The 16,807-nt window shown below is 37.5% G+C and overlaps 2 protein-coding genes across 4 annotated transcripts in view; both read right to left on the minus strand.

Moving 5' to 3' along the window:
* SOCS5 (suppressor of cytokine signaling 5) overlaps positions 1-16,807 on the minus strand; it is a 58,217-nt gene that overhangs the window by 36,325 nt on the left and 5,085 nt on the right. The gene's annotated exons all lie outside the window — the stretch shown is intronic.
* Positions 4,027-16,807, minus strand: part of CRIPT (CXXC repeat containing interactor of PDZ3 domain) — a 91,857-nt gene continuing 79,076 nt past the window's right edge. The window contains exons 6-7 of the transcript XR_003794846.1: positions 6,272-6,321; positions 4,027-5,177 (exon numbers count right to left, since the gene is read on the minus strand). The gene's annotated coding sequence lies outside the window, so the exon portion shown is untranslated. The remainder of the gene's footprint in view (positions 5,178-6,271; positions 6,322-16,807) is intronic.

Raw genomic sequence — 16,807 nt, forward strand, 5'->3', positions numbered from 1 at the left:
ACACACGACACCAAAAGCATGATCCAGAAAAGAAAAAAAGTTATAAATTGGACTTCAAAATTAAAAACTTTTGCTTTGTGAAAGACACTGTCAAGAAAATGAATACCAAGCTACAAGACTGGGAGAAAATATTTACAAATGGCATATGTGACAGAGGATTTGAATTCTGAGTATGTAAAGAAAGAAGAAGTAAGAAAGTAAGAAAGTAAGAAAACATAGACCCCGATTAAAAACTGGGTAAAAGACTTGAACAAAAAGTGCACCAAAGAGCTAGATGGAGGGCAACTGACTACATTAAAAGGTGGTCAATATTTTTAGCTATTGGGGAAATCTAAATTAAAGGCATAACGATATTATAACAGCTAAAATTGTTTTTAAAAATTGTAACGCCAAATGCTGGAGAAGACGCAGAGCAACTACAACTTGCATACATTCTAAGTAGGAAGGCAAAATGGGACATAAATTCTGTAAAAGTTTGGCAAGTTCCTTGTGAAGTTAAATATACACTTATCATATGACCCAGCAATCCCACTCCTTGGTATTTATCTTACAGAAATGAAAATCTGTGCTCACACAAAAACCTGTACATAAGTGTTTATAACAGTTCTTTCATAATTGCCCCAAACTGAAAATAACCCAAATGTTTTTCAATAGGTGAACAGATAATCAAACTGTAGTACAGTTTATCAATGGAATACTACTGAGCAATAAAATAGAATTATTGATATATGCAATAGCTTGGATGAATTTCAAGAGTATTAGTGCGAATGAAAGAATCCAGTCTCAAAAGTATACATACTGTATGATTCCATTTATATGACCATCAGTGATTGGGGTTAAGAGGGGATAGCCAGAGGTTTGGGGTGTGATACAAAGGGACAGCATGAGGGAGTTCTGGGGCATGATGGAACTGTTTTATATCCTGACTGTGGTGGTGGTTACATGGATCTATATATGAGGTAAAATTTAAATAACCATATGCCCTCCCCACCAAAAAAGTCAATTTTATTGTACGTTAATCAAAGGTTTTTAAAGCTTTTAAAAATACGTAGAGACTTCCCTGGTGGTGCAGTGGTTAAGAATCCGCCTGCCAATGAAGGGGACACGGATTTGAGCCCTGGTCCGGGAAGATCCCACATGCTGCAGAGCAACTAAGCCCGTGCACCACAACTACTAAGCCTGTGCACCACAACTACTGAGCCTGTGCTCTACAGCCTGCGAGCCACAACTACTGAGCCCATGTGCTGCAACTACGGAAGTCCACATGCCTGGAGCCCGTGCTCCGCAACAAGAAAAGCCACTGTAACGAAGAGTAGCCCTTGCTCGCCGCAACTAGACAAAGCTTGCGCGCAGCAATGAAGACCCAACACAGCCAAAAAAAAAAAAAAAACATTGTTCTGAGTATGAAAACTTGTTTTAAAAAAAATACACAGTATAAATTATCCTAGAACTTCCTAGTTATTTACAAATTAAGGCTCAAAATAAACGTGAACGCCAGTGAAATGGGAGCATGCAGAGACAGCAGACAGGAGACTTAAATTTTTAAAAATTATACAAAGATATGGCATAAGTATAAATTCTAGACTCAGAAACAATTACATCCCTCAACCAACCATAGAGGTTGTTAATACCTAGTAACAACTAAAGATAAATATTTAACCTCACCATGTAAGAAAGATAATTTGAGACACAACAAATAATATCAAGTCAAAAGAAAGATTCCACATTCATACTAGATATCCATCTGGTCCTTGAAATAAAAATGACATTATTGTCCATTATTAGTACGGTATGTCCCTTATTTTTTCTAATAGCAATTATAGATTTACAACGGTTTATCCAGATCTTTCTCATCTGATTCTCCTTGATATAAAAAACATACACTTTTAAGAATGTTGACAGGATGGATAAGGAAAAGGTGAGATATATAAAAACAGGGTAGAATGGTGATTGCCAGGGGCCTGGGGGTGGGGGAAATAGGGAGATGTTGGTCAAAAGGCACAAACTTTCAGTTATAAGATGAATAATTTATGGGGATCTAATGTATGGCATGGTGACTACAGTTAATACTACTGTATCGTATACTTGAAATCTGCAAAAAGGGTAGATCCTGAATGTTTTCAGCGCCCCCGCAAAAGAGGGTAACTATGTGAGATGATGGATATATAAATTAGCTTGATTGCAGTAATTATTTCACAATGTATATGTGTATCATATCGTCACACTGTATTCCTTAAATATGTATAATTTTTACTTACCAATTATACCTCAGTAAAGCTGGGGGGAAAAAAAAGACTGCTGACTGGGACCACGTGCTAAGACTGGTCATACCTGCATCCCTCTGTAAACTATCCTAAGGAGATACGAAATTTTTTTTTTCTTCTCAAGAAATAAACCCATAGCAAATTAGTCCACCAAAACACACAGAGGATTATAATTCAAGACAGCTATTCTCTATAACCATATATATTTTTTGATGGCTGCCAAAAAAGTTAGATTGTGATTTTAAAAAACAAAAACACACCGGATGACCACAAGTCATTTATTTAAATAAGTGACCAACCTCACCGTCCCTAGCTTTTCCTAGATCTTAAAGCATGTGAAGTTAGTTATCTGTGAGAGCACTCAGTTTCTTTCAAATGACAACAGCACTTTTATAACTATTTTCAATCTTAAATCTTTTGAGATTACAAGCTTTAAGTAGCAAATCCAGATCCTTCTCTAGTTGAAAGTATGTTAAAATGTAAAGTCTGGTGCAATTAAAAAACTGATAACAAATATTTACTTATTGATCAACAATTTACTGAATGCTTAAAATATTCCAAGCCCTGAGGGTCACAGGAAAGAGATCAAAACGGTATAGGTCCACAAGGATTTAGCTGAGGACAGAATACACACCCATGAGATAATGAGAAACCAGAACTGTAAATAAGAAAGTACTACATAGGACAATTAGAGAATAAAATCTAATCAGATGTCAAAATATTCTTTAACAAGTCTCCCATATAAGTCAAACAGTAATTCAGAAGAGAAAAAAAAAATCATCTGATGTAAGGAGGACAGGGATATGGCAAAAAGAAGAGTGTGCTGGAGTCTAGAGACCTGTCTCAGCTCTGCCATTAAAAACTCCCAGGTAGGGACTTCCCTGGTGGCGCAGTGGTTAAGAATCCGCCTGCCAATGCAGGGGACATGGGTTCGAGCCCTGGTCTGGGGAGATCCCACATGCCATGGAGCAACTAAGCCCGTGTGCCACAACTACTGATGCCTGCACGCCTAGATCCCACGCTCTGCAACAAGAGAAGCCACCACAATGAGAAGCCTGTGCACCGCAATGAAGAGTAGCCTCCGCTCGACACAACTAGAGAAAGTCCACGTGCAGCACGAAGACCCAACGCAGCCAAAAATAAATAAAAGAAATTAAAAGAAAAAAAAACCTCTCAGGTAAGTCCCAACTGCTCCACAGTGCCTAATTAGTAGACGTGGTACCTGACACAAAAAGGACATTTGTTCATTCACTCTGATTTGGATTTGGCTAAGCAAGGAAGGAGGGGCAAGCAGGGCCTCCTTCTAGAAGGGACTCACTTAGGATGTCTGCCACTCAGGACTATGGCAAGCTCACTGCTTGAATTCAATACCGCCTTCTCACAACCATGTGAAAGAAAGGATGCTGACATCCAAAAGAAAGAGCTGGCCGCTCTCCTTGCCTCCTCCAGAGTACAAACTCTTATATCAAGGGCCTCACTGTCCTGGGCCCAGCTGCACTGGCACCTCACAGTCCCAGGGACCCGCTATGATGCATCAGCTGTCTGGCTTAGTTTCAGGCTGGTTCTCTGGGCCTCAGTAAGCTCATCTGAAGGAAAGGGAAACGGATTAGGTCCTTTACAACATTACAATCTATGAATATAATAAATTAGAAATATTAACTACAGAGCACGAACCTTACTAAGTTGTCAGCAACGAGTAAAAACAGCTTATTAAATTTGTTATCTGGAATTTACTTGTTTGTTTTACAAGAAATAGCAAGCTGTTTTACAAATGTCAAATTGGAAAAGCAAACACTACCGAATTCCTTAAAAGAATGATTGTTACCTTAGTCTCAAAATATTAAAATGGCTAGATCTCCCAGTGAAACATAACCTATGCAAAGATTCATTATAGTTCTTCACTAGATTAAGTTAAACTTTATCACTCAGAACACTATTCTTGTAAATCAAGTAGTGTTAGTACCTCAACACCACTTAGCCCCATAGAGTTCCCAGAAATGCCTGCAAAGGGAAAGAAAAGAACAAGAGTGCCTTTCTTAACCCCCAGACCTCAAATCTAGAAGTAGAAGACAACAAATCATCTGAACAATTACTGAATGGCAACTGTCTGATAGGCACTAGGTTAGTCACTTTTCATAGATTATCTTATTTAGTTCTCACAACAAGCCTAGGAAGTAGCTAGTTATTATCACAATTTTAATGATGAGATGACTGAGACTCGGGAGGTTAAAAAATTTGCCCACAGCTATAAGCCCTTCACAAAGACTAAAAATAAGGTAATTGAAGAAGAATGTACTGCCTGAGCCTTCAGGAAAACACAGTCTGATTATTGGACCCCAACTGTTCACATCCCTTTGGTAGATGTAGCCCTACAATGAAGATGTAGACTATCAAAATATTATGGCTTGATATTATTTCTTAATGTAAATTAAGAAATTAACTTTGTTTTGCATATGAGTCTTCAATAAATTTGCTTAGCATGAAATCAGTTCCCCTGACCAAAATGAGTTTTCTGGATCTATAACTGCTGAGGTAGAGATACTAGGCTATTCAAGTTAAGGTCATTCTCTGAGGTCTGGTATAAATGATACCTCCCTGGAGGACACGTCTATTTCTTTATTCATTAACCACAACATTCCTTTGTCTCTTCTTTAGAATATTAACTTTCTCCACTGGATTTCTAACATGTTCAATATATAGCAAAAAATGTGAAGCTGAGTCACTAGAGTGAGTTCCTGAAGAGCACCAACTCCGTATGCCTAAGATGCTAGGGACTGAGACAGCAAATGTAATATTTCATTAAGAAAACTAAAGACTACGACTTCTTTCTTTAATGTAAGGGCATCCACATCTGCAAGGAGGTGGGCAGTAACGCTGGCTGAGAAAGCAGGACAAAAACTTAAAAAAACAGCTCTGGAAAAAAATGGAAAAGGGAAAGAAAGCAATATTACATCTCTTCAAGTGTACAAAGCAGTGCTTGATAGACACCCAAAATTTTAAACTGTGAAACATGGGAGATTGCCCTAAATTAGAAAAAGTTTAGGATATGTATTACGTATACAGTATAAGAATAAATGCCTGTTTCACTAAATCTACACAGATAAAGGTCAAGCTAAAGAACCTGCAAAAACGGAGAAGAGGCATATGATTAAGATGAGAAAGACTACAATCACTTAAGTCCTTCTTCCCTCATCCTCCCAATCATTCAATTTATCAGAATTTTAAAAATTAAGTTTTTTGTATGATTTTAACATAGTACATGCTCATTGTAGAAAATGTGAAAAACATTAAACAGTATATAATTGAAAAATAACCCATAATTTAACTACTCAAAGTGAGCATATTTTATTTTACATCCTATTTTTTAAATAAATATATCCTTTTTAAGATACTCCAAAATATCATCTTACTTTTTTCATTTACTATATTTGAATATTTTCTTATACCTTATACCCTTAAACATCTTAAAGCTCATGATTTTTATCACCTGCCAATTATTTTTATTAGTAGTATACTAAACAAAAGATTTTAAAAACATAATTTATAATGTTTTTATGGTATTTGGTTATATGGCTGTATCATAATTTAATCATTTAACAGGCTTCTAATTTTTAGACATTATAAATAGCACTGAAATGAATAAAACACACACACACACTCATGTGTACACATAATGTACACATCTCTTATTTGCTTATAATAAATTCCTAAAAATGAAATTTGGGGCAAAGGATGTGAACATTTTTAAGGATTCTGAATATTGCCAAATTGCCATTGTAATAGACTGAATATTTGTATCTCCCCAAAATTCATATATTGAAATCTAATCCCCAATGTGATGGTATTTGGAAGTGGGGCCTTTGGGAGATAATTAGACCACAAGGATGGAGCCCTCATGAATGGGATTAGGGCCCTTATAAGAAGCAGTCAGAGAGCTAGCTAGCTCTCTTTCTGCCATTTGAGGATACAAGAAGTCTGCAGTCTGCAACCCTGATGAGGGGACTCACCAGAACCCAGCCATGCTGGCATCCCAATCTCGAACTTCAAGGCTCCAGAACTGTAAGAAATAAATTCTGTTGTTTATAAGCCACCTGTTGTTTATAATACCATAAGCTTATGGTATTTTGTTATAGCAGCTTGAGCTAAAACAGCCATTTAGAAATTTGTACCAATTTATTCTCCTACCAACAGCAGGTATTTGCCAATACATGATTCTTTTTTATATGAGAGACCTACTGAAGCATACCAACTATGACATAAATATTCTAACCTCTTAGGCTTTTTCCATAATCTTATTTCATAACCTTAGAGAAAAATCTTTTAGGAAATATCTCTTGTAGTAAATAAACATTTATCTGTGGTTGAGCCATTTTTCCAGTGTTGCTTCTGTTTAATAAATTTACCCTGTTAATTAAATTTAAGTGCTTTTAATTAAAAATAGCATGAACTGCATAAATCCATTTAAAAAATAAATTATTCTTCTATGTGCATATTTGCAATATGAGATCTGAAATGATAAAGGTAACCATGGTAAACTCTGGGTTTGGGGATATTGAGCTTTCTCTCTTTCTTTCTTTTGAACTTTCTTCTTTGTAGCTCTCTGTATGGCTTGCAAATTAAAATATAAGCTGGCTTTTTTTTTTTTTTTTTTTTTTGCGGTACGTGGGCCTCTCACTGTTGTGGCCTCTCCCGTTGCACAGGCTCCGGACGCGCAGGCTCAGCGGCCATGGCTCACAGGCCCAGCCACTCCGCAGCATGTGGGATCTTCCCGGACCAGGGCACAAACCCGTGTCCCCTGCATTGGCAGGCGGACTCCCAACCGCTGCGCCACCAGGGAAGCCCTGGCATTATTTTTTTAATGAAGCCATACTCTAAAAGGTATGATATACTGTACCAAAAATTATAAAAGTTTTTAGGGAATTCCCCAGTGGTCCAGTGGTTAGGACTCTGCACTTTCACTGCCAAGGGCCTGGGTTCAATCCCTGGTCAGGAACTAAGATCCCACAAGCTGTGAGGCAAAAAAATTTTTAAAAAGAAGAAAAATTAAAATGAAATTCTACACTTCCATTTCCAGTTATGACCTCCTGATGTGAAAGGCAGTCCTATGTTGACTGTTGTCCAACATCTGAAAATAATATTTTATACATATTGCCCATCAAACGGGGCAATATATATTAAGTATAATTTTCAGATGCTGGACAACAGGCAGCATAGGACTGTGATTCCGGAGAGAAGGGAAACAAAGACTCACGAACACCCTGGCTTTCTGCTTGTGCCACAGGGAAGGGGAACCCCCAAAGAACACAGATATTTCACTGAGTTGAGAAAATAGAGCTCCAAGTCTGAGGCTACTGAAGGCATGGAACTTAAGGAGCAGAATACAAGAAAGAAGGGAGCTGTGGAGAGAAAAAGTTTCAAAAACCTGTAGAGAGATCTTCTAATCCTTTGCCTAGGGACTAAGCTGCATGTGCACAAGGCAAAACTGCATGAGGCGAGTCAAAGAACAAAATCTGGAGAAAGAACAACTATGGAGCATGAGCTGAACAACTACCTGGGAGTTGTTCAAATTCCTGGCAGCTAGAGTAGAGAGACCTCAATGAACATGACATGCATTTGATAGAGATCTCAGAAAGGCCATGCCTTGGTATTAGGGCTAATCTAGTCCTAGAATAAATAAAATTGCTGAAAACCAAAGATAAAGAGAAAATCTTTAAAGCAGCCAGAGGTGGGGGGAAAGACGTATTACAAGTGAACAATGGTAAGAATGGCTACTAACTTCTCATCAGAAACAACTTAAACGAGAGAATATTGAAATCATGACTTTAAAGTGCTACAAGAAAAAAAAAAAAAGAACTGCCAACTTAAGTTTCTACATCCAGCATAAATACCCCTCAAAAATGAAGGCAAAAGGGACCAACAAAGTCCAGAATTGTCTTCCTGACACAAACAAGTAGAAAACTAGACAAAACATAAAACAATTATTTTCAGACACTAGGTAACAGACAGTATGGAAATATGAGCTCTGAAAAAAGGGAAAGAAATGAGGTGAACCCAAAGATTGCCCCACCTTTCTGTTTGGAACTACAACAAAAGTAGTGGGAACCCAAACAGAGCCAACAGTCTCACTGAGTTGAGGTGACAGAGCTCAGAATTTGTGGAGTCTGAGACGACTAGAATTTGCAGGGCATATTACCATAAAGGAAGAAACTAAACAGAAACGCTCAACAATCTACAGAAGAGGTCTCCCTGAGTTTCTGGCTAAACACCAATCTGCGTGTGTGTGTTATGTAAATCTATGAGGCTAGACAAAGAAAAACTTCAAGAAAATAACAAATACCAGGGAGCTCTAAGCCTAACAACTTCCAGAGTTCACACAGGGCCAGGATCATTCAGTTTCCACCAGCTGGGATGAATAAACCTTGATGAACACATGGGGCAATCAAGTGAGACACAAGAAGGGGCATGCCTCAGTAATGGGCCCAAACTAGCCCTAAACTGAAAGCTATTCTAGAACTGCCCAAAACCAAAACCCAAAAAACCCTGAAAACAAAACTCAAAAGATCAATCTGATCCACAAAGCAACTGCCTGCCAGAATAAAACTTAATACTCAAGAAAGAAAGACAAAAAAAAAAAAAAAAAAAAAAATCAAGGCAAATATTCAACACCATAACCCCAAAAGAAATTACCAGATGTATGAAAAAATAAGAAATGGTAACCTATAATCCAGGAGTGGTAGGGATAAAGAGAATTTTAATACAAGGACTTCAAAATAGCTATTAGAAAAGAGTTCAAAGGCTTAAAGGAAAACATGGACATAATGAAAAAAAAGAAAAAATCTTAACAGGGAAGTGGAAGTTATTTTTTTAAATCAATAGTAATTCTAGAACTAAAAAAAAAATAACACCTGATATAAAAATTTAACTTGATGGGTATAACAGCATATTAGACAAAGGAGAATTTTTTTAAATTAGTGTGCTTGGGGCTTCCCTGGTGGCGCAGTGGTTGAGAGTCCGCCTGCCGATGCAGGGGACCCGGGTTTGTGCCCTGGTCTGGGAGGATCCCACATGCGCGGAGCGGCTGGGCCCGTAAGCCATGGCTGCTGAGCCTGCGCGTCCGGAGCCTGTGCTCTGCAACGGGAGAGGCCACAACAGTGAGAGGCCCGCGTACCACAAAAAAAAAAAAAAAAAAAAAATTAGTGTGCTTGAAGACTGGGAAACAAACTTTTCATGTTGAAAGAAAAGAAAAAGGGATTAGAAGAAAAATGGAGAGAACTTCAGTGATCTGTGAACTAATATTAAGTGGCTGAATGAACATATGCAGGACTGGAGTCTGAGGAGAAAAATACTTGGGAATTCAAAAATTTGAAGCTAGATGGCTAAAAATTTTACAAATATGATGAAAACAATACACCCACAGATCTAAGAAGCTCAATAAACCCCAAGAATAAACACAAATAAAACCATACCAAGGAGCATCATAATAAAGTTGCTGAAAACCAGTGATAAAGAGAAAAATCATAAAAGCAGCCAAAGGGAAAACACATATTACATATGGGGAAACAAATAGAAAAATCACCACAGAGTTCTTGTCAGAAGCTATGCAAATGAGAAGATGGAGAAAAACATTTTAAGGTGCTCAAAGGGGGAAAAAAAACCTGAAAACCTACAATTCTGTAACTACTAACAATAACTTCCAAAACTGAAGGTAAAATGAGAGACAAAGTGGGGACAGAGGGAAAGAGAGAGAAAGCTGCACTAACAGAAATATAAAAGGAAGTTTTTCAAGCAAAAGGAATATGATATTAGACACAAACTTGAATCTACACAAAGAAATGAAGATCTAAAGAAGTGATTAAAATGAGACAAATAAGAAAGACATTTTTCTCATTTTTAATTGTTCTAAAAGGTAACTGCCTGACAAAAGCAAAAAGATCAGCAACAGGGTTAAAACACACATATCAAAATGTATGACAAAAAAGCACAAAACATGGGAAGGAGAAATTGTAACATTATGTACAATTCTTGCATTACTCATGAAGTGGTATAATATTATTTGATGGCAGACTGTTATTAATTAACTAGAAGGACTACCACTAAAATTTTTTTTTTTTTTTTGGCGGTAAGTGGGCCTCTCACTGTTGTGGCCTCTCCCATTGTGGAGCACAGGCTCCGGACACACAGGCTCAGTGGCCATGGCTCACAGGCCTAGCCACTCCATGGCTCACGGGCCTAGCTGCTCCATGGCATGTGGGATCTTCCCGGACCAGGGCACGAACCCGTGTCCCCTGCATTTGCAGGCGGACTCTTAACCACTGCGCCACTAGGGAAGCCCACCACTAAAAATTTTTTAAGAGAAATGTTATAAACCAACAGAAAAAATAAAATGGAACCATAAAGAATAATCCGTCCAAAAGAAGACAAGGAAACCAAGGAAAAAAGAACAAATAGTAAACAAAGAGTAAGATAGTACATTTTAATCCAACCTTATTTCCATTAAGTGTAAATGGTCTAAGCTAGTGGTAGGCAACCTTTTTCTATAAAGAACCAGAAAATATTTTACGCTTTGGTCTCTGTCCCAGCTACTTAACCTTGCCACCTGTAGCACAAAAGCAACCACAAACAATACGTAAATGAATGAACATGACTATGTCCCAATAAAACTTTATTTACATAAACAAGTGGTAGAGTTTGGTCTGCCAGCCATAGTTTGCCAATTGCTGGTAAACACACCAAATTAAAAGAGATATTGTCAGACTGGATAAAAAAGCAAGACCCAACTACATGCTGTTTACAAGAAACCCACTTTAAATATAACGATACAGATAGGTTAAACGTAAAAGGATGGAAGAAGATATACCATGCAAAATCAAAAGGACACAGAGACTTCAGAACAAGGGAAATTACCAGGAATAAAAAGGGACATTTCATGATGACATGGGGACCAATTCATTAACAAGACTTAACAATCCTAAATGTGCATGCACCTAACAGTACTCTAACAGTGCTTGAAACATGAAACAAAATCTGATAGAACTGAAAAGAGAAACAGAGAAATCCAAAATTGTAGGTGAAAACTTCAACTCTGCTCTCTCAGTAATTGATAGAACAAGCAGGCAGAAAATTAGTAAAAATATAGAAGATATACAAAGACCAACCTAATCTAATATAGAAGATATACAAAGACCAACCTAACCTAATTGACATTTAGAGAGCATTCCACCCAGCAACAGGAGAATATACATTCTTCTCAAGTACACATTGAACATTCAGCAAGATATACCATGTGTTGGGCCATAAAACAATAAAAAAAGCTTAAATGGATTGAAATTATTAAGAGTTTGTTCTCTGATCACAATGGCATTAAATGAAAACACAGTAACAAAACACCTGGAAAATTCCAAATACTGGGAAATTATTTGGCAAAACTCTTTGAAACAACCCATGAATCAAAGAAAAATTATAAGAGAAATTAGGAACTATTTTGAATATAATGATAATGAAAATGTATAAGCTTTAAGTGTTGATAATTTTTTTAAAAAATTAAAAATCAATGACCTAAGCTTTCACCTTAAAAGCTAGAAAAAGGAGAACAAATTAAACCCAAGTATGGAGAAAGTAAGGGATTAGTAAAAGAGCTCAAATCATGAAATAGAAAACAGATAAACCAGAGAGAAAATCAACAAAACCAAAAGTTGATTATATGAAAGGACTGATGAAATTGATAACCCCTAGCTACACTAATCAGGAGGGAAAAGGAGAAAATGAATCCAATATCCAGGAATAAAAGGGAACATCAGTACATATCCTACTCACATTAAAAGGAAATACTGTTTCATAAAATATATAATTTATTTTCAAGCTGATAAATTTGACAAGTTAGATGAAGTGGACAAATTCCTTGAAAGACACAAATTACCAAAACAGACACAAAAAGAAACAGAAAATCTGAACAGTCTTAGACCTATTCTTTTAAAAACTGAATCCTTAATTAAGAACCTTTCCACGAAGAAAACTCCAGGTCCAGATGGCTTCATTGGTGAAGTCTACAAACATTTAAGGAAGAACATCAATTGCACCCAAACTCCTCCCTAAAAGAAAGGAAGAGGGAACACTGCTGGTAGGAGTGTAAAATGGTAAACCCACCTTGGAAACTGTTCTGTTAATTTCTCATGTTAAACACACCTATCCCATATACCCAGCAATTCCACTTCTAGGTATTCACCCACGAGTAAAGAATACATGCGTCACAAAAAGCCTATACAAGAATGTTCATAGCAGCTTTCCTCATAACAGTTGAAAACTAGAACAACCCTTTCCACAATAATAATAAACAAACTACAGTATATCCATACAATGGAACACTAGTCAGCAACTGAAAGGAACTAAACACTTGTTACATGTAACATGGATGAATCTATATTTCAAACAAGAGCTTCATATAATCTTTATGCCCAGGAAAGTTTGATAACTACGGGTATAGAAGTACATAATAAGAAAACAAAAAGAGAAAATATAAGGGATTTGGGTGGTATATAAATTAATCAGTGCCATATATATCATAACCTATATATAACAGTTGTCATCTTCCATAATTGCTTAATTGCTATTTAAATCATGTTACAATACTCTTCTGTTCATGTTCAATTTTCTACTGTGTTCAAGGAGTACTAACTCCAAATTTTAGTCTTCAATCATTTAACAACCCTAATTTCTCATTAACTCCATCCCAAACCATGCATTTTAGATAAAGAGTCCTGTTCGCCAGTTCCTTTGTTTTTTCTTAATGTTCTACTTCCTTGGTACATACTGTTTTCCCTCCCTCTTTAATAATGTTATTGTTACCTTTTGCTGCACAGCCTTGTCTTTCTACCTCCTTTAAAACTGAACCAAAAACTCATCTTTTCCACTAAGTGCTAAACCACCTCAGATTCTTTCCAAATTCCCTCAGCACTTGAAGACTTTGCTCCCAATAGATGTATTTATTTTACTGAATTTGGACATCACTTCTTAATGACTCATCAACTCCATCCCCTGGCTTAGAGAGTAGAACCTTTGGGGGAGAACTGAAAAGATTACAGTCCTCTTCAAGGTTCTTTCTCTTGTGCTGTTTTTACTTTTCTTTCCTGGAGTGCCATTTTATTTGCCAGAGCCTTGAGCTCCATAGGGCTGTAGGAGTAGGAGAGAAAGAGAGGCAGAGATGGTTGAATAGGGCTGATCTGGGCTAGATTTTAAAGAAGGTGAAAAAAGCCTTCAGGCTTCAAAATCTGTTCAGACTACCTCACCAGCTCAAGGAAGCAAAGAGAATTCCAAAGAGACTAAAGTGAAGAATAAGGAAGTGCATTTGTCTACAAATTCCCTGTTATGCTGATGGCCAGACAGGATGCGGTACACTATTTCAAGGACACTAAAATATTTCTGGCAGCAAATATTTCTATATATTCTTTATAAAGCTATACGGTGGGGGTTTGACTGGAGGTGGGCAAAATTTAAAATACATAGTTTAAAACGTCTACACTCTCGAACTTAGGGCCAGCACTGGCAGTTACTTTTTGTTCTGCATGCATTATTATTTAGGAATTATGGTCATTACTTGTCTAATTTCAAAACTTTCAACTACAAACGTTATGCCTTCCAAATCACATCTATAAACTTAACCATGTTCCTGAGCTAGACCCGTTATTTCCAACTGATATCTTGTTATTACTTATCTAAAAAGCGTAACTACTTATCTGAAAGCAAACTCAGTATCCCCCTTCTCTCAAACTTGCACATATTATTCTCCTGCCAAGTCAGGAACCTTAGACTCGTCTTCAACTTCTATCACCTCCAAACACTAACCAAGTCTGGAGGACTTAAACTCCTAAATATCTCTGAAATCAGTGGTCTTGTTTCTATCCCTACTACAAATTCCTTAATTCAGACCATCATAATCTCGTTCCTGAACTAGGGCAGAGCCTTAAGTGGCATCCTTGACTGTGATTTGCCTACCAGAGGCCACAGAAAATGCCTCATTCACTCACCCTGCCATACATATTCCTTGACGAATAAATGTCTCAATTCTCTGTTCCTCCAGCCTGTACTCTTCATTACAGCTATAATCAGTTTTTAAAGGACCAAACTATTTGTATCACTTCCTCATCTATAAAACAAAATAAAAATACTAACTCCGGGCTTCCCTGGTGGCGCAGTGGCTGAGAGTCCGCCTGCCGACGCAGGGGACGCTGGTTCGTGCCCTGGTCCGGGAAGATGCCACATGCCGTGGAGCGGCTGGGCCCGTGAGCCATGGCCGCTGAGCCTGCGCGTCCGGAGCCTGTGCTCCGCAATGGGAGAGGCCACAACAGTGAGAGGCCCGCGTACAGCAAAAAAAACCACAAAACCTAACTCCTACTATGGCATTTTGTTCCCATTCTACTTTGGCTCTACCCTGATTTCCTAATTTTCTTTTGCACTCATTTTGACAGATCAAACCTCACCCTTTTCCTTAAACACACTATGCCCTTTTATTTTCAATAAATCTAGAATAAACAGGAACTCAGTGCAGCTTATTTTATTTTTATGAGCACCCTTATACAATTTAAAGCCATTAGCTAAACCTATACAGAAGTGAGGAAACAATCAGACAATACAGCCAACTCTCAATTAGCCTATTTTCACAGCCTTGTTAACATGGTCACTGTAGACTAAATGGAGAAGTGAATAAGATGTTTCAACTACCTGCTAAGCTTTTTCCTTACCATAAATTAATGTTATAAGTCTTCAGTTACAGACTTATAACCCTCCTTTTGATCAACAGGCACAAAGAGAACTACAACTCAATCTTCTTCCCATCTATTCACATACTTTTTCACCTTCTAACACCTCTCTTCTCCACTTCTGCTGTTTCTCCTCTTGTACTTTTCTCTTCCTGCTACCTAAGTTTTCACAGCATCCTCTTTGTCCATCCTTCACAAGAATATCAGTATTCCTCTATGCCTCTTACTGGTAGAACACTTAAAAATTTACAAAGCACTTTCACATTTACTTGGTTCTTAGAACCTCATTTTTGGGGGATTCCAAAATCAACAAATACGAAATATGTGTAATAGTTTCTATATAATACGTTAGTTACCCTTATAAGTAAAATATTTTCTTATATTTTAACTCACATTTGAAGAAATTACAGTTCAAAAAATTACAGCTCAGTGATTCATCTAACACACTGGTACTCCCTCTGCTTACAACTCTACAACCTCTCCTCACCTGCTCATCTCTTAAGACACAGCTCAGGCCTTCCTGTACTCCCAGAGCAAGAACGTTAAGGCTGTTTCAATGTAATCCTAATGTTTTCACACCAGTCTTTCAGACCAGTAGAAGAACCCAGGTCGCTGGACGCCTACTCTGTAGTTTTTCCCACCGAAAACTATTTTCTTTGTTAATGTTACCCTTATTAATGCCCATTAATGATCCAGCATTTTATAAAGGCAACAGGAGAAACATTTTATGGGCAGCCAGCACTGCGTTTAAGACTGTACACCAAAACATCCCTAGATTTCCTTAACAATCAAGAATTTAAGGAATGTCTCTAAATCCTCTCAAAATATCTAGATACTACCTCTTGTGGTAATGACATCCAAAGTTGCCACAGCAAAGAAGTAAAACAACATTTCATAAACTCTAAATTAAACGATTACAAGTTTTCAAAGCTGCCTTCTAATATCCCGGAAGTGTTTAGGGTTAACAATCAAAAGACCAGGGCCTTAGTCCCAATTGTACCACATATTGGCCAACTTGGGAAAGTCACTTAACCTCCCTGAATCAAATTTCCTCTTTGATAAAACTGGATAATGCCACCCACCTTTCAGAACTGTTAAGAAAATTAAATCAAAGAATGATTGCAAATCACTTGGCCTGGAACATAACAGTCAAAAAATGGTAACCCCTTTTATAATTATTTTCACGTACAACATCATTCTTGTTTTCAGAACCATGTCCCACAACACTCAACATGTTCTTCCTAGGACTTTGTAGCCAGCCAGTAACTACAATAAATGCCTTCAAGGAAGTTATCTCCATGACTTCTGGATCCCCTTCCTGGGTCACAACTCAGCCTCTAAATATAATTTAGACTATCTCACTCTCTAACATCTCTAACTCTCACTCTCTAACATCTACACTGAAGCTAAGAAAGTAGTTTGCATGGTCTGTATCTACTCAGTCCATGTACCCATGAATTTTCAATATGACTAACAGGCAATTCATAAGCCATAATTTTTTTTAACATCTTTATTGGAGTATAATTGTTTTACAATGGTGTGTTACTTTCTGCTTTATAACAAAGTGAATCAGCTACATATATACATATATCCCCATATCTCCTCCCTCTTGCATCTCCCTCCCTCCCACCCTCCCTATCCCACCCCTCTAGGTGGTCACAAAGCACTGAGCTGATCTCCCTGTGTTATGCGGCTGCTTCCCACTAGCTATCTATTTTACATTTGGTAGCGTATATATGTCCATGCCACTCTCTCACTTTGTCCCAGCTTACCCTTCCCCCCTCCCCGTGT

This window comes from Monodon monoceros, unplaced genomic scaffold (assembly GCF_005190385.1).
Source record: "Monodon monoceros isolate NGI ecotype Baffin Bay Population unplaced genomic scaffold, NGI_Narwhal_1 Super_Scaffold_19, whole genome shotgun sequence".
Taxonomy (NCBI): Eukaryota; Metazoa; Chordata; class Mammalia; order Artiodactyla; family Monodontidae; genus Monodon; species Monodon monoceros.